The following is an 18,457-nucleotide window of genomic DNA, read 5'->3' as shown; positions in this document are numbered from 1 at the left end:
ATAAAGTATCTTAGGCAGGATCATCATTTTAACTGCAGTGCATATATGCAGCCCATCCAGCAAAAAAAAAAAAAAAAAGTGTAGGGAATTGCCATGATTGCATAATAAGAGCAGTTACAGTGCGTAGCAAGAGATAAAATAATTGGCCTTAAAAAGGGTGGCATAGGAGGAGGGCAGCTTAACGCCCAAGTAGGTGGGACACTACAGATGAGGTATATGCGATGTTCATGGAGATCATCTTGTGGGGCTTGATCTAGAGACCAGAGATATTGGAGAATTTTGTTTAAGGAGTAGAGATGGGAAGGCCTGGAAAAAGTTTTTTGGAAAAATTGAAAAAATAAATAAGTGTTGAATATGTTCTTTTACAATGATAAATATATCAGACATAGTATTCTAAACTATATAACATGGAGACCTTAACCCCTTGACACCAATGTATATGCGGCCCCACTGGACTGGGTTTTTTTTTCCGTGGGGCCGCATATATGTGCATCTTATGTGCCGGGAACGCGCGCCGCACAGCACGCTCCCAGCCCAGTCTCACCGAGAGCTTCGGGGCCCAGAACTCTCGATTCCAGGTCATCCGATTGCTACGATAGCATCAACCATAGCGATCAGTCACTGTGAATTCCACATGCGTTTCTCTCTCTCTCTGGGAGAGGGAGACACTTGGGTTTATTTACTAAAACTAGAGAGTGCAAAATATGGTGCAGCTGTGCATGGCAGCCAATCAGCGTCTAACTTCAGCTTGTTTAATTAAGCTTTGACAATAAAACCTGGAAGCGAATTGGCTTCCATGCAGAGATGGACCAGATTTTGCACTCTCCAATTTTACTAAATCAACCCCATTGCATCGCTCTCTCCTCTCCTTGCAGAGAGGAAAAAAAAAAAAAAGTGTGCGCAAAAAAAATTAAATTAAAAGTGGTGTTCCGGCCGAAATTATACTTTTTAAATAAAAATACCCATATAATACACAAGCTTAATGTATTCTAGTAAAGTTAGTCTGTAAACTAAGGTCTGTTTTGTTGGTTTATAGCAGTAGTTTGTTATTTTATAAACTTACAGCAGGCCGTGGCCATCTTAAGGCCCCTTTCACACTGGGACGGTGGGGGCGTCAGCGGTAAAACGGCGCTATTTTTAGCGCTGTTTTACCGTCGTTTTTGCGGCTGTATTCGGCCGCTAGCGGTGCGGTTTTAACCCCCGCTGGCGGCCGAAAAAGGGTTAAACCCGCTCGTACAGCGCGGCTATAGCCGCGGTATAGCCTCGCTGTCCCATTGATTTCAATGGGAAGGAGCGGTTTAGGAGCGGTGAATACACCGCTCCTTCACCGCTCCAAAAATGCGGCTTGCAGGACTTTTTTACCGTCCTGCCAGCGCACCGCTTCAGTGTGAGAGCCCTCGGGCTTTCACACTGAACAAACAGCGGAGGCTGTTTAGGGGCGGTTTGCAGGCGGTATTTTTAGCGCAATAACGCCTGCAAACCGCCCCAGTGTGAAAGGGGCCTAAGTGTGGGCATCTGAAGCCAGACTATTTCTTCCTGGATCTCATCCTTGCAGATCTTGCACATGCTCAGTGCAGCACAAGCAGTGTAATAAGTTTCAGGTCAGGTTTCCATAGCAACGGCAGTGTCAGAGGAAGTTGCCGCCCCTTCCCAGAAGGCATTGCAAACAGGAAATTATGCGATGGGCCACGGCCAGGGAGGAGGAAGTGAAAAATGAATACAGCAGATATACAGTAGGTGCTGAGAAAAAAAAATTTTAAATATCCAATTTGTTTACAGTGCACTGTTTAGTGAGGGATGCTGAAGAGTTGTAAAAGTGGGTGGAACTCCACTTTAAATTAAAAAAAAAAAAAAAAAAAAAAAGGGGGGGGGGGGGGGGGAGAAGAAATGCCTAGATCAAGGCTTGACCCAGGTCCGTGCAGGGTGGATAAAAAGCGATGATTTTTTTTAACCACTTGCTGACCAGCTACTGTCATTATACGGCAGCAGGTCGGCTCGTTCCCACAAATTGCCGTAGCTGTACGTCAAGCTCCTTTAACAGCCATAGCAGGCCTAAACTGATTAAAAAATTTGTTTTTGTTTTGGGGGGGGGAATTTATTATAGCAAAAAGTAAAAAAAAAAGAAAATAGCTATTTTTTCTCAAATTCAACGCTTTTTTGTTTATAGCGTGGAAAAAAAAACAAAAAAAAACAAAAAAAAAAAAACGCAGAGGTGATCAAATACCACCAAAAGAAAGCTCTATTTGTGGTGGGGGGGGGGCGAAGGACATCAATTTTGTTTGGGTACAACGATGGTAAACTCATTCAATGAATACAAGCTCTGCAAGCTGAGATAACATGCACTGGCAATGTTATTGTTCTAATTAAATAAAATAATTTGAGTAGTTCTCAAACTATGTATGATAACCTAAAATCAGTTCTGATATTGCAGTTTTACTAACCTGACAGCCTAATATTCTAAATAGAATCTTTAATATTTGTAAACAAAATGAAGGTTTCCCAACTACCAGCAAGAATGAGTCCTTACGTTTAAAGCACACCTATCATTTCAGATCCATCATGGCACAGGGCGTGGATGGATGGAGAGGGGGGAGGAGGAGGAGGAGGAGGAGGAGGGAGGGAGGAGGAGGGAGGGAGGGAGGGAGGAGGGAGGGAGGGAGGGAGGGAGGGAGGGAGGAGGGAGGGAGGGAGGGAGGGAGGGAGGAGGAGGGAGGAGGAGGGAGGGAGGGAGGAGGAGGGAGGGAGGGAGGGAGGGAGGGAGGGAGGGAGGGAGGGAGGGAGGGAGCTAACTTCTTCCTCTTCTGCACTTGCCTAGTAAGTGAAACGTTGGCTCCATTCACCTCCTGCTGCCAGCTTCTCCAGGTTACGGTGCGAGTGAGGGAAGGGAACTTCCATCATTGCTGTGTAGTAGAGAGGATTATATGCATGCCACTTTTCCTGAAGTTCTGTATTAGCTGTCAATTTAGGCTGGAGTCCAACTAATAGGGAAATACGTCCTTCCCTCCATTAGATCACCTTGATTTTTGACCAGCAGATCTTTAGGAACATACATAAATACTGTGCAGAGGAGTTACCTCACCTTTCCTATGTGGTCTTCATTTCTGATCAGCAGTCTGATCACTGGGTTTGGCATCATCCACGGTCTACCACTACACTTCAGCTAAACTTATAGGCTCACTTCTGCTTCCTGTGTACATATTTGTGACAGAAGAGGAACGAGGTGTACAGGTGGATGATGCCAGTCTATGATGCCAAACCCAGTATATGCCCAGTGATCAGACTGCTGATCAGAAATGAAGACAAAATAGGAAAGGTGATGTAATGTATAATGTCACCCTGGACGCCGAGAGTCCGGTCTTCAGGACTCTACCACTTAGTAGTCAAAATAGCTGGGAGTGGTCTCACCGGTCTGTCCAGCCAGCTCCCCATCTTATCCAGTGCAGGAGGCCGGAGCCATTCTGTCCACAGCGAGTTCCCATTGGGGTGGCGTGTCTCAGCCAATCAGGAGGGAGAGTCCTGGGGAGGCTGATGCATTTGTGCACATCACCGGATAGAGATGGGGCTCAGGTAAGTATTAGGGGGGCTGCTGCACACAAAAGGTTTTTTATCTTCATATATTCTATGCATGAAGATAAAAAACCTGTATGTAGCAGCCCCCTCAGCACCCCCCCTTATTACCTACCTGAGCTCCTCCTCTCTCCAGCAAGGTCCATGATCCCCTCAGCCATCCAGGACACTCCTCCTGATTGGCTGAGACAGAGCAGTGGCGCCATTGGCTCCTGCAGCTGTCAAAGTCAGTCAGCCAATCAGGGGAGAGTGGGGCAGGGCCAGGGCGGGGCTTTGTGTCTGAATGGATACAAGGAGCTCTGACGCAGCTTGGTTGCCCCCTGTAGCAAGTTGCTAGCTGAGGGGCACTCAAAAGGAGGGAGGGGCTAGGAGCAGCAAAGAGGGACGTGGGAAGAGGAGGATCGGGGCTGCTCTGTGCAAAACCAACAGCGCAGAGAAGGCATTTTTATTATATATATATATATATATATATATATATATATATATATATATATATATATATATATATATATATCTATATCACAAACACACACACAAATACGAGCCTTTACAATCACTTTAAGATAAAAAACCTTCTGACTTTACAACCACTTTAAAGTGGTTGTAAATCCCATTCATGAAATCTGACCTGGGCACATATCTGTAGTATAAAGCTGCACGATTCTGACCAAAATGAGATTTGTTTTGCTTACAAGATCATGAGTCTCTCACGATTCTCGCGGCATAACATCTTTCACGTTATACAAAAAAATTGGGCCAACTATATAATGTTTGGGGGTTCCAAGTAATTTTCTATGATGAGTCATAAGAGCGCCAATCAGAGCTGCAAAGCAGGAGGTGTGTGTGTGTAAATCCAGGAAGTGAACAGGCAGCTGAAGCTGTCCACAGTTAGAATGGATGCAGCCAAACTCAGTGGAGGCAGATTTCTGCAGCACATTTGGCAAGCACATATAAAATTTGCAAAGTGGTTGGAGGGAAGCTTCAGAATGGCAAAGTGTTTTTATTACAAATTATGCGAGCAGACTGCAGTTACTCTTTAGGTGGTTAAACTGACCTCATTTACAAACCAAAGTTCATTCTCTTTGATCTAAGAACAAAGTGTTACTTCGTTGAGCTAAACTTGACAGGCTGCCTGTATTTTTTCTTTGTCAGCTGTCAGAAGTGAACTTTCTGCACTTGGGAATGCTGTTTTAAGATAGGGAGGGAAGTAGAATCACAATTTTGATTGTTAACGATTAATCGTGCTGCTCTACTGAAGTGTTTACTTATCTATCCAAAGCTCTAAGTCCCGGGTCTTTCTGCTGCTCCGTTCCTCTGTTATCAGCATGATAACTTCTGACAAGCTCTGACATACGAGATAAAAGCAGCTGGAAATTTGTGTCAGGGAAGGAACTTATAGATAGAGAAGCAGAGAACTTGTCTATTCAGACCGTAGCTCTGTAAGTTCCTTCATTCCTCTGCCTATGTGAAAGGGGGGGGGGGTGCCTTTCCTCCAATCAGCTCTTACAGTGTATGCCCAGACTCCACAACCACTGCTGAAACAGGAAAAAAAGACTTGTAACATTGTGCACTTTCTAAAGAATGTAGAAATCTGAAGACAACAGATATGAAAAACAAATGCAGGGATATTTATTTCATCTCTGGGTATCATCTGAGGCTATTCTACACTTCACTGGGTATAGGAGAGGGTTTACATCCACATTAACCACTTCAGCCCCAGAAGATTTGGCTGCTGAAGGCCTGGGCCATTTTTTGCGATTCGGCACTGCGTCGCTTTAACTGATAAGTGTGCGGTCGTGCAACGCTGCACCAAAACACATTTTTTTTCCCCACAAATAGAGCTTTCGTGGCACGGTGAGAACCTGGATCTCTGTGTATAAACACAGAGAACTCAGTTCTCAGAGGGGAGAAGAGACTGATCGTGTGTTCATACAAAGTATAAAACACCAATATATCTCTTTTCCCCTAGCAAGTCCCATCCCCCCCCCCCCCCTTCAGTTAGAACACACATTAGGGAACACAATTAACCCCTTCACTGCCAGTGACATTTTTACAGTAATCAATGCATTTTTATAGCACTGATCGCTGTATAAATGCCAAAGGTCCCAAAAATGTGTCAAAAGTGTCCGCCATAATGTCCCAGTCACGGAAAAAAAAAATATATATATTTATTTATATTTTCGCAGATCGCCGCCATTACTAGTAAAATTATAAAAATGCTATAAATCTATCCCCTATTTTGTAGACACTAACTTTTGCGCAAACCAATCAATATACGCTTATTGCGATTTTCACCTGAATGGGCTGCCCTACACGCAACAATCGCCCCAATTAAGCTTCAGAACTTTTTTTTTTTTTTTTTTAGAGCAGAGTTTGGTGCGTTTTTTACTGTGATTTTTGGCGCATTTTCTGAAATGCAAGGAAAATCCACAGATGTGATTAGAGCCTCATTTGTTCTTGTGTTAATGCAATAATTTCACTTTCTGGACCCAATCACATCTAGCCTAGCGGGGGCGCACATGTTTTGGCTCATTTTTCCCATGGCACGCATAGGGCAGCCTGTTGATTTCATTGGGCTGCACTACGTGGCGCATGGGACATTTTAGCGTGTTGTGGGTTGCATGTTTTTAGCGTGTTATGGGTTGCGTGTTTTTTACTGTGCATTTTGCAGCATTTGCCACCCGCTTTTTCACATGGCAAAATGTGTTTGCTTCGGTTTTGGTGTGCCATTAATTAATTGCAATGAAAGTGCAACTAGTAATTTTACTACATTATACAAACTGATTGTACAACTTCCTTTAGATTTACCAAATTTATATAATAGGAGGAAACACCTATCTAGCCAAATCACTCTGTATCCAATCAGACAGGCCCTTGCACTACAGAGTTGATGGTAGATCTAAAGGAGATCGTACAGCGTATGTTGAACTTTACAGAACCCAGGGCACACTTATTCTGTTTTCAATACTACAGCTCTATCAACATAGGCTGCCATCTCATCTCTCATTTCCTGCACACTTCAAAATCCCAAATGACTGATCTATGCAAGATTAAAGTTAAGGCGGAGGCCCATGTATTTAGTGAGAAGGGTGATCACTGATTGATAGCATTACATTCAAAAAACATGCACCTGGAAATGGGTGGGTAGGAGTGTGGATGATGGAGAGTGTGTGCTATTGAGGTCAACTCCTTTCTGTGTAATGACCTCTAGTCTGTCCAGGAAGTAAGACAGAAGTAATGGATAATCATTTTGAAACATCCATGAAGACAGTAAGGTATGCGTGTGTAGAATAAATGGAAAGTCATTTAATTTTTGCAAAAGAAGTACATTCATGGTATACTGGTAGATAGGGGAACTAGAATTTAGAAAAAATAAAAAATATACACTTTATTACCAAAAGTACTGGAACGCCTGCCTTTACACGCGTATGAACTTTAAAAGGGGTTGTAAGGGCAGAAAGTTTTTTTTTTCTTCTATGCATTAAGATAAAAAACCTTTTGTAAGTAGCAGCCTCCCCAGCACCCCCTAATTATTTATCTGAGCCGCATCTCTCTCCAGCGATGTCCAAGCCGTCCGGGACACACCTCCTGATTGGATGAGACAGCAGCAGCGCCATTGGCTCCCACAGCTGTCAAAGTCAGTCAGCGAATCAGGGGAGAGAGGGGGCAGGGCCAGGGCTCCATGTCTAAATGGACACACAGTGCTGTGACTCGGGTCCAGTGCTCCCATAGGAAAGCTGCTGACTTTGGGGGCACTTGATAAGAGGGAGGGGCCAGGCACAGCAAAGAGGAGGATCCGGGCTGCTCTGTGCAAAACCAACTGCACAGAGGAGGTAAGTATGACTTTTTTTTTGTTTTGTTTTTTAACGAGCCTTTACAATCACTTTAATGGCATCTTAGTCCGTAGGGTTCAATATTTAGTCGGCCCACCCTTTGCAGCTAAAACAGCTTCAACTCTTGGCTTAAAATGCATATAAAAGGAAAAGGCCTTCAAAAAATACAAGGCTGAGGGATCATCATCAGCATTCAGACTTTACAAAGAATGCAACAAGATATGCAAGACCCCTTTCACACTGGGGCGGTTTGCAGGCGTTATTGCGGTAAAAATACCGCCTGCAAACCGACCCAAAACAGCCGCTGCTGTTTGTTCAGTGTGAAAGCCTGTGGGCTTTCACACTGAAGCGGTGCGCTGGCAGGAGAAGAAAAAAACTCCTGCAAGCCGCATCTTTGGAGCGGTGAAGGAGCGGTGTATTCACCGCTCCTGCCCATTGAAATCAATGGGGCAGCGCGGCTATAGCCGCGCTATGCGAGCGGTTTTAACCCTTTTGCGTCCGCCAGCGGGGGTTAAAACCGCACCACTAGCGGCCGAATACAGCCGCAAAAACGATGGTAAAACAGCGCTAAAAATAGCGCTGTTTTACCGCCGATGCCCCCACCGCCCCAGTGTGAAAGGGGCCTAAAGGTGCAATTAGGGCGGCTAAGATAGAACACGAAAGACACATAGCGAAGGAGAGCAAAATAAATAAAAATCCCAAGAAATTCTTTAAACTATATAAACCGTAACAAAAAGGGAGGACAGATCATATTGGCCCCAAAAAGAATGAGGAAGGACATCTGGTTACAAAGAATGGGGAGATGGCGAAGGTATTGACTTTATTCTTCTCAGTCTTCACAAGGGAATTGGGTGGCTTCAGTAACCGAAATTGCAGGATTTGTCCTCATGACACATCACGGGAAGCACCCTCACGGCTAACAGAGGACAGAATTAGAAATGGACTTAACATTAAAACATCACAGGGATCAGATGGCTTGCACCCAAGGGTACTTAGGGAGCTCAGTCAAGTAATTGCCAGACCACTGTTCCTAATTTTTACTGACAGTCTGCTGACTGGAATGGTACCAGCTGATTGGAGAAAAGCCACTGTAGCAGGCAATATTTAAAAAAGGGTCAAAATACATCCCTAGGAATTACAAACCAGTTAGCCTAACATCAATAGTATGCAAGCTCTTGGAGGGGATGATAAAGGCACTATATACAAGATTTTAGTAATGAAAACGGTATCACTAGCAGTAATCAGCATGGATTCATGAAGAATCTTTCTTGCCAAACAGGTCTATTAACCTATGAGGAGGTGAGCTGCCATCTAGATAAAGGAAGGCCCATAGATGTGGTGTATCTGGATTTTTTTTTAAATCATTTGACACAGTTCCCCATAAACATTTACTGTACAAAGTAAGGTTTGTTGGCATGGACCATAGGGTGAGTACATGGATTCAAAAGTGGTGATAAATGGGGAATATTCGGGATGGTCAGGGGTGGGTAGTGGGGTCCCCCAGGGTTCTGTTCTGGGACCAATCCTGTTAAATTTGTTCATAAACGACCTGGGGGATGGGGTAAACAGTTCAATCTCTGTATTTACGGACGACACTAAGGTAAGCAGGGCAATAACTTCTCCGCAGGATGTGGAAACCTTGCAAGAAGATCTGAACAAATTAATGGGGTGAGCAACTACATGGCAAATGAGGTTTAATGTAGAAAAAAAAAAAGTAAAATAATGCATTTGGATGGCAAAAATATGAATGCAATCTACTCACTAGGGTGTGAACCTCTGGGGGAATCTAGGATGGAAAAGGACCAGGAGGTCCTAGTAGATGAAAGACTCAGCAATGGCATGCAATGCCAAGCTGCTGTTAAAGCAAAATAGAATATTGGCATGCATTAACCACTTCCCGCCCGGCCCATAGCAGATGACGGCCGGGCGGTGGTTCAGTTATCCTGACTGGGCGTCATATGACGTCCAAGCAGGATAACATGCCACTGCGCGCCCACGGAGGCACGCATCGCGGCGATCGGTGGAGCGGTGTGTCAGCCTGACACACCGCTCCACCGATCTTGGTAAAGAGCCTCCGGTGGAGGCTCTTTACCACATGATCAGCCGTGTCCAATCATGGCTGATCACAATGTCAATAGGAAGAGCCATTGATCGGCTTTTCCTCACTCGTGTCTGATAGACGCGAGTAGAGGAGAGTCGATCGGCGGCTCTCCTGACAGGGGGGGTCTGCGCTGATTGTTTATCAGCGCAGCCCACTTCTCAGATCACCACTCTGGACCACCAGGGATCGCCACTAGGACCACCAGGGAAGGGGCAACATGTGGATGGCCAGGTATGTACCCCATGGCCATCCACATGTGCCCAATCTGTGCCAATCAGTGCCCACAAATGGGCACTGATTGGCACCATTATGTTTCAGTGTCATCAGTGCCACCAATCAGTGCCATCTGTCAGTGCCCACCAGTGCCGCCAACGAGTGCCCGTCATTGAAGAAGAAAACGTACTTATTTACAAAAAAATTTTTACAGAAACAGAGAAAAACTTTTTTTTCAAAATTTTGGGTCTTTTTTTATTTGTTGCGCAAAAAAAAAAAGCAGGTGATCAAATACCACCAAAAGAAAGCTATTTGTGGGAACAAAATGATAAAAAAATTTGTTTGGGTACAGTGTAGCATGACCACGCAATTGTCATTCAAACTGCAACAGCGCTGAAAGCTGAAAATTGGCCTGGGCGGGAAGGTGTTTAAGTGCCTGTATTGTATTGAAGTGGTAAAAAAAAAAAAAAAAAAAAAAGAGATAATTCTCCCACTCTAAGACTTTGGTCCAGCCTCACCTAGAGTATGCTGTCCAGTTCTGGCACCAGTCCTCAGGAAGGATGTACTAGAAATGGAGCGAGTACAAAGAAGGGCAACAGAGCCAATAAAGGGTCTGGAGGATATTACTTATAAGGAAAGGTTGCGAGCACTGAACTTGTATTCCCTGGAGAAGAAACGCTTGAGAGGGGATATGATTTCAATTTAGAAATACCATACTGGTGACCTCACATTAGGAATAAAACTTTTTCGGGGAGGGAAGTTTAATTAGACACGTGGCCACTAACCAAAATTTTGAAGAAAAGAAGTTTAACCATAAACTACGTAGAGGGTTCTTTACTGTAAGAGCGGCAAGGATGTGGAATTCTCTTCCACAGGCGGTGGTTTCAGCAGGGGGGGGGGGGGGGGACTTTATGGACTTGTCTTTTTTCAACCTCACCCACTATGTAACTTCTGGGAAGGCTGTCCACAAGGTTTAGGAGTACGTCTATGGGAGTGTTTGACCAAGCTTCCAGTAGCGCACTTGTAAGGTTAGGCACTGATGTGGATGAGAAGGCCTGGCTTGCAGCCTCCACTCCAATTCATCCCAAAGGTGTTCTATAGGGTTGAGGGCAGGACTCTGAGCAGGCCAGTCAAGTTCCTCCTCCCCAAAGTCACTCATCCAGGTCTTTAAAAACCTTGCTTTGCATGTTTTTAGTGAGCTTCTTTGAGCATAAGCATTATTTTCAAACATCCTCCCCTTAGCTCATTTTTTCTATTTATTTATTTTCGTGCATTTAAACTTCGTGTTTTCTTGGGCACTTAGGCGTCTTTTCTGTTTGAAAGCTCCTTTGCGTGCCCCCAAGTTTGGTGGGGGTTTCTTCTGCTTGTACGCTCCTGAAAAAGTCATATAGTTAGCATGGACACATTGGCCAACATGGAGGGGAGTTTCCAGGCAAAAAAAAAAAAAAAAAAAAAAAAAAAAAAAAAAAAAAAGCTCAAAAGCCTGTAGGAGCAGTTTCTTTGAGATGCAGTGTGCGTGAGCCCAAAAGCTTTTACAGGCATTTGAGCTTATATTTCAGCTTGAAGAAGCTTGTGATTTTTTGCACATTTTTATTGAGCTTCTTTGAGCATAAGCTTTTTTTTTTTTTTTTTTTTTTTTTTTAACAAACCCTCCCTTCGGCCTTGTTTGTGCATTAGAGCTTTTTGACCCTTTTTCAAGCACTTCTGGGCACTTAGGCGTCTTTTCTGCTCAAAAGCTCCTCTCAAATACGCAAGTTTGCTGGGGGGGGGGGGTTCTGCCTGTAAACTCCTGAAAACACCATAGTGTGCATTGGACACATTGGCTAACAAGGAGGAATGTTTCCAAGCAGAAAAAATGAGAGCTCAACAAAAGGCTCAAAAGCCTGTAGGGAGCAGCTGAGATGCAGTGTGCATGGGCCCTAAAAAAAAAGTCACTTTTTTTTTTTTTTTTTAATATAAAATAAGATATGTCTAAATATAACTAGAATATACTCTCTCTTTCGTTTCATCTCTAGGGTGACTATCTTTATTCTCCATGTCCCCCTTGGGTTATGTGAATGTATCCACCCTTTCCTGCTCGCCTCCAACATGGACTAAACATCTACCTGCATTGCAGACACCTCCCTCTATGGGAAATGTAGAACGTATAGAGCGGAGCAAGTGTTCCTAAAATAACAGGACTGATCGCTCTACACTAGTAGCAGTGAGGTGCATTAGAAGATTATAGGGAGCATGCACAGGACAAAAAGAAAGAAGCCTAAAAACAGTAAGACAAAAAAAAAAAAAAAAACACACACACCACACACACGGTATATTTGATATTTTAGAATAATCCATGTAAAACACATTGGATCATTGTCACTTTAACCTTAAAATATTAAGCATGTCACACTAACCCGCTCTGTGCAATTGTATAGCACAGAGGGGTCTTGAACCCACTCTTCTGGGGTCCCCCGCCGGTGCTCTCAGCTTCTCCTCTTCTTTCTGTGCCCCCACAGCAAGTGACATTCTGTGCATTAAGGTAAAAAGGCTTCAGGGTGCAGCTTCTCCTCCCCCCTCCTTTTATACTCACCTGAGCCCCATCTCGAGACAGCGATATGCATGATAGTAGCGGCTTTCCTGGGTCTCTCTCCTCATTGGCTCACACAGCAGTGGAAGCAATTGGCTCCTGCTGTTGTCAATCACAGCCAGTGAGCAAATGAGGAAGACAAAATGTCAATGCACAGGAGCGCAGCTCAGGAGTGAGCCTGTTAGAGTGCCCCCATAGCAAGAGGCTTGCTATAGGGGCACTCAGCAAGGCAGGGAGGAGGAGCCAGGACCGCTGGCAGGGGACACAAAAAAAAAAAAAAAGTGTATCAGGGCTACTCTGTGCAAAACCATTGCACAGAGCAAGAACATATTTGCTTTTTTTTGCAGCCTTCAGAATTACTTTAAAACATCTTCAAGACCAATGCAGGGACAGTAGCTCTGCATTGGACACAAGGACACAGGGGAACAGTCCACTGCCAAAGCAGAGGGTAGGGACACTTTGCCAAGGAAGCAAAGGAACAGGTTAGTAAAAGTGCTTTAACTTTTCCTTAGACTAAAGAAGCAGTTAGCCTTTTCGGTGTAGACGCAGCCATCATTGAAAGTGAGGACCTTTAGTGCTTTTGGAGTTGAGCAAAAAAAATAAATAAATAAAAGGAGATGGCATGCTCATTAGTAGCACATATTGCAATTAAAAGAATTGCTCTCACAGTGAATACAATTCCCTACATTTCTCCACAGAATTTCAGTAGCACGTCCAGCCTCACACATTACACATACGAATTTAATTTAGCAAAGCCAAAAAGCTATGATGAAAGCTAGAGCCAAAAGGGTAGGAAGTTATTCAAACCCACATTCCCACTCTGAAGTCAGATTAGCCCAACAAGAATTCTCCTGCCTTTGTGGCTGTGTGTGAGTAAAGAGATGAGCTCGGGCATATTATTTGGATATACCGTATTTATTGGCATATAGCACGCACCTTCACTTTAAGAAGGAAGATTCAGGAAAAAAAATCTTACATTTTAAATAAAGAACTGTGAAGCAAAATAAGGGTCAGTGCCCATCAATGCAGCCTCACAAGTGCCATAAATGCAGCACCCCCCTTGCCCTGAATGCAGACTCACCATTGCCATCAGTGCAGCCCGATTCATGCACATCTGCAGCCTTGGAGGAAACAGGGAGGGGGCGGGACGAGCGCCGACAGACATACAGGAGAAACTCCTGTTTTATCGGCGGCCTCCTTAATAGAAAGCCCCGCCTCCTGTGATGGACAGAACAGTCGTCCAATGATAAACGCATTGAGCCAAGGTTCACATTGCAGCGATTTGGCATGCGATTTAACATGTCAAATCGCTGCAAATCGGCAGCCATTGCCAGCATTGGCACCGTCCGAATCATTGTGATGCCGACTTTGCGGCGCCGTACCAATTCCCAAAAGTAGTTTCTGTACTACTTTTGGCAACTTCGGCATGGGATTTATTTAGACATCTGTGCAGCAACCCGCACAGATGTCTCTGAAATCGTTCCCAAAATCGGGACTGACAGGCGGGTATCAAATCGTGCGAGTTCGATTTCAATCCTGCTGTCAGTGTGAACCTGGGCTCAATGAATCCAAGCTCTGCTATCTGAGATGACATGCACTGCATTGATGCATTCACACAATTTCACAGTAACCATGAGATAAAACAAAGTTAATGAATATATCTCTAGATATAGATATAGATCTCTATCTCTAGATATAGATCTCTATCTCTCTATCTCTATATAGAGATAAAAGAGACATGTATCCTTTCCACAATACATGATGACACCACGGTAGAACTTCAGACAAGATGAAGTCCCGTCCAGAAGCCTAAATGTGTACAGGAAAATAACCTATTCATGGGGGTGAATATGAATGACTAGATGATGCAGTCCTACTTGGCCACCAGGAGATCACAGTTTTGGTATTAAAAAAAAAAAAAATTTAAAAAGTCACCATTTACTTGTTTCAGCTAGCCTTGTACAATTCATATGTTATCTTTTCCAAATGACACAAAGATCCCCCAACCTACCTAAAATTTCAAGAGGACATTATTACAGCCCAGCTCTATCTGCATGGCCACACCCCTGAATGAATTTGCTCCGATTCATTGTGAAGACTTCATGAAAGACACTTCCCAGATATCCTCCCTCTTACCCAAACAGCCCGCAACCCCCCCCCCCAAAAATGTTGTGTATGTTCAAGTAAATGAATTTGCCGTGACACCCGATACTTCTGTCCCTAAAGTCCCTCCCAGCCAGGCTTCTGTATTGGAGAGTGCTATCGGATCTATCACTACACTATTATTTCTATTAAACAAGTGCTGCACTAAATGTGAAATAACCTTAAATCTTATAAATAAATATATCAACATAGATATATGCAAGTGAAAAAAGATGATTTTTGTTTGACATAAAGTGCAAATATATATGTGCAAAAAATCCACATATGTAACTGTAAATATGAAACTGTAAATATGAAACCGCAAAATGTGCAAAAAGAAAGTCTAAGTCAGGAGAGCTGGAGTCCATTCCAATTAGGATCATAAAGAACCACAGATGTCCATTAAAGGAGTCATGTCACACATGCACCCACCACCCAGGAAAGAGAATAAATACAGACATATCATCATTACATCTCCAAAAGGTGAAAAAGCGCATTGGGTCTGCTGGAGTCTTTTCCTTGTCATTGCGAGTTTGAAGGTTTTGGTGATCACCTTTTAGAGATGTTATGATGATATGCCTGTCACTTCAGAGATGATGCAACCTTTTAAATAAACCTCATACGAGACGGTTTCACACTATGTGGAGGTCTTTTGTTTCTACTAGAATCGGATCTTCATGACCTGGTTTGTCGGAGAGATATGGTGTCTGATTCTTGAGGATTATGCCTGTGACCATCACCAATATTTTATCTCTATGCCTCTTTGACTCAGTGCTGCTGGCAACTGGGTCCAATTCCTTTGGTAAAAGTATTTATTCTTTCTCCTGGGTGATAGATAGATAGATAGATAGATAGATAGATAGATAGATAGATAGATAGATAGATAGAGAGAGAGAGAGAGAGAGAGAGAGAGAGAGAGATCATCGGGAACACAGAATGTCTCTCTTCCTCGAGTGTACCCTTTCCCCCACACAGTTAGAAAAACACCCGCAGGGAACACATTTCTACAGTGACCAGTGCATTATTTTTTTTTTTTTTTTTTTAGCACTGATCACTATATTGGTGTCACAGGTTCCCAAAAAGTGTTAGATTTGTCCACCACAATGTCGCAGTTCCGCTAAAATCGCTGATCGCCATCTGTAAAAAAAAAATGCATTTTTCTTTGTTTCTGTTATAAAATTTTGCAAATTAGTAATTTTTTCTTCATAAATTTTGGCCAAAATTTATACCGCTACATATCTTTGGTAAAAATAACCCAAATCGGTGTATATTATTTGGTCTTTGTGAAAGTTATAGAGTCCACAAGCTACGGTGCCAATCTCTGAAAATTGATCACACCTGAAGTACTGATGGCCTATCTCATTTCTTGAGACCCTAACATGCCAGAAAAGTACAAATGACCCCTTTTTGGAAAGAAGACATTACAAAGGTATTTAGAAAGATGCATGATGAGTTTTTTGAAGTTGTCATTTTTTCCCACAATTCTTTGCAAAATCAAGATTTTTTTTTTTTTGCACAAAATTGTCATATTAGCAGGTTATTTCTCACACACAGCATATGCATACCACAAATTACACCCGAGTATGGCGATACCACATGTGTGAGACTTTTACACAGCGTGGCCACATACAGAGGCCCAACATGCACAGAGCACATTCAGGCGTTCTGGAGCACCCAGGCCAATTCTGACATTTCTCTCCTATATGTAAAAATCATAATTTATTTATTTGCTAGAAAATTACATAGAACTCCAAAACATTATAGTTTTTTTTTTAGCAAAGACCCTAGAGAATACAATGACGGTCGTTGCAACTTTTTATCTCGCACGGTATTTGCGCAGCAATTTGTCGAACGCTTTTTTTTTTTTATATATAAACGGTTTTGTGATTAAAAAAAAAAAGTAAAGTTAGCCCAATATTTTTGCATAATGTGAAAGATGAAGTTATGCCGAGTAAATAGATACCTAACATGTCACCCTTCAAAATTGCACACCCTCGTGAAATGGCGCCAAACTTCGCTACTTAAAAAACCCCATAGGAGACGCTTTAAAATTTTTCTACTGCTTAAATGTTGTGAGTTACAGGGGAGGTTTAGGGCCAAAATTATTGCTCTTGCTCTACCGATCGCAGCGATACCTCACATGTGTGGTTTGAACACCATTTTCATATGTGGGCGGGACTTACGTATGCGTTCGCTTCTGCATGCGAGCACATGGGGACAAAAAACATTTTTTTTTTTTATTATTGTTCATTTTGCTTTATTTTAGTTTGACGCTTTTTTCAAAATATAAATATTTTGATCATTTTTATTCTAATTCATTATAATGTTTATTATAATGTAAACATCCCTTGTAATAGGAATATGGCATGACAGGTCCTCTTTACAGTGAGATATGGGGTCCATAAGACCCCACATCTCACCTCTAGGCTGGGAAGCCTGAAATAAAAAGAAAAAAAAGAAAAAACAATCCTGGCTTCGATCGTAGCGGTGAGTCGGTAGAAGCACCTGAGGGTGGCGGGAGGGGGGCGCACCCTCTCGCCTCCCGTAAGAACGATCAAGCAGCGGAACAGCCGCTATGATCGTTTTCATGGTGAAGGGAATCGCCGGCTGAAAAAGCTGATATCTGAATGATGCCTGTAGCTGCACCCATCATTCAGATATCCCTGCACAAAGTCAAGGATGTCGTATGACGGCCGGCGGGCAGGAAGTGGTTAAAACACTTTTTTTTTTAACACAAAGTTGTCCATTTATACAATATTTCTAACACATAGCATGTACATACCAAAAATGACACCCCAAAATAGATTTTCCTACTCCTCCTGAGTATGGTGATACCACACGTGTGAGACTTCCACAGCCTGGCCACATACAGAGGCAGGGTATGGCAGAGTATTGCACAGGAAATTGCAGAGTATTGCACAGGGAATTGCAGAGCATGGGGGGGGGTGGCTGAGCATGGAGGGGTGGATGTGACTGCACATGTCACTGAGCAGCGCTGTGAGCAATACACATCCAGCCCACAGCGCTGCTCCCATCCGATCCCTCCCCCTCTGTACCGATCAGTACAGAGCGGGGGAGAGAGGAACCAGCGTCATGACATGACACCGGTTTGTTTACATGTGATCGCTCCGTCATTTGACGGAGCAATCACATGGTAAACGGCCGCGATCAGCGGACGCTTACCGTGATCCGTGATGCGCCGGGTCCAGAGCACCCGGCGGTCACAGATGTTCCCGTGTGCTCGCCCCAGGGGGCACGCGGGAGCTGTTTCCTGGGATCACGTCATATGACGTGATCCCAGAGTTATCCAACCACCCTGCAGCCGTCATTTGGCTATGGGCCGGTTGGCAACTGGTTAATGAAGAAAATCGATTTTTTTTTTTTTTTTTTTTTTTTTTAAATATGATTGAGAATGTTTTATAGCAAAAGGTTCAAAATTGTCTATCTTTTTTATTGAAAAAGGCAAAAATTCAAGTTAGACTTACCGGTAACTTGTTTTCCTTGAGTCTTTCAGGACAGCACTTGAGAGAGTGACTCCTCCCCTTGCAAACAGGAAACACCTCTTCCACCAAAACTTTAAAAAGGAGGCTCCTTTCCACACATTGTCAGTAGTAGTAGTAGTAGAGAACCTCCGTCCCCAAACTGGAACACATAATCGAGATATGATTAGTCACAGTGTGTGTGTGTGTGTATGTGTGTATGTTATATATATATATATATATATATATATATATATATATATATATATATATATATATATATATATATATATATATATATATATATATATATATATATATATATATATACATACATACACACACATATATATATACATACATACATACACACACATACAATATAGGGCGGGATGCTGCTGTCCTGAAAGACTCAAGGAAAACAAGTTACCGGTAAGTCTAACTTGAATTTTCCCTTATCGTCTTTCAGGACAGCACTTGAGAGGATAATAGAGACTTACCCCCCTAGGGAGGGACCACAGCCTGCAGAACCTTTCTGCCAAAAGCCTGATCC

At 43.1% G+C, this 18,457-nt stretch overlaps 1 protein-coding gene across 1 annotated transcript in view; it reads right to left on the bottom strand.

Moving 5' to 3' along the window:
- The window catches only part of CNOT3 (CCR4-NOT transcription complex subunit 3), a gene marked incomplete in the record, with an annotated part of 468,179 nt that extends 450,244 nt beyond the window's left edge, over window positions 1-17,935 (bottom strand). Inside the window, 1 exon segment of the mRNA XM_073602305.1 lies at window positions 17,911-17,935.
- Window positions 17,936-18,457: the final 522 nt, after the last annotated feature.

The sequence above is a fragment of the Aquarana catesbeiana genome, linkage group LG10 (genome assembly GCF_042186555.1).
Source record: "Aquarana catesbeiana isolate 2022-GZ linkage group LG10, ASM4218655v1, whole genome shotgun sequence".
In the NCBI taxonomy this organism is placed as follows: Eukaryota; Metazoa; Chordata; class Amphibia; order Anura; family Ranidae; genus Aquarana; species Aquarana catesbeiana.
Note: the sequence above shows the minus strand (reverse complement) of the source record. Positions and strands in the feature narration are given on the sequence as shown.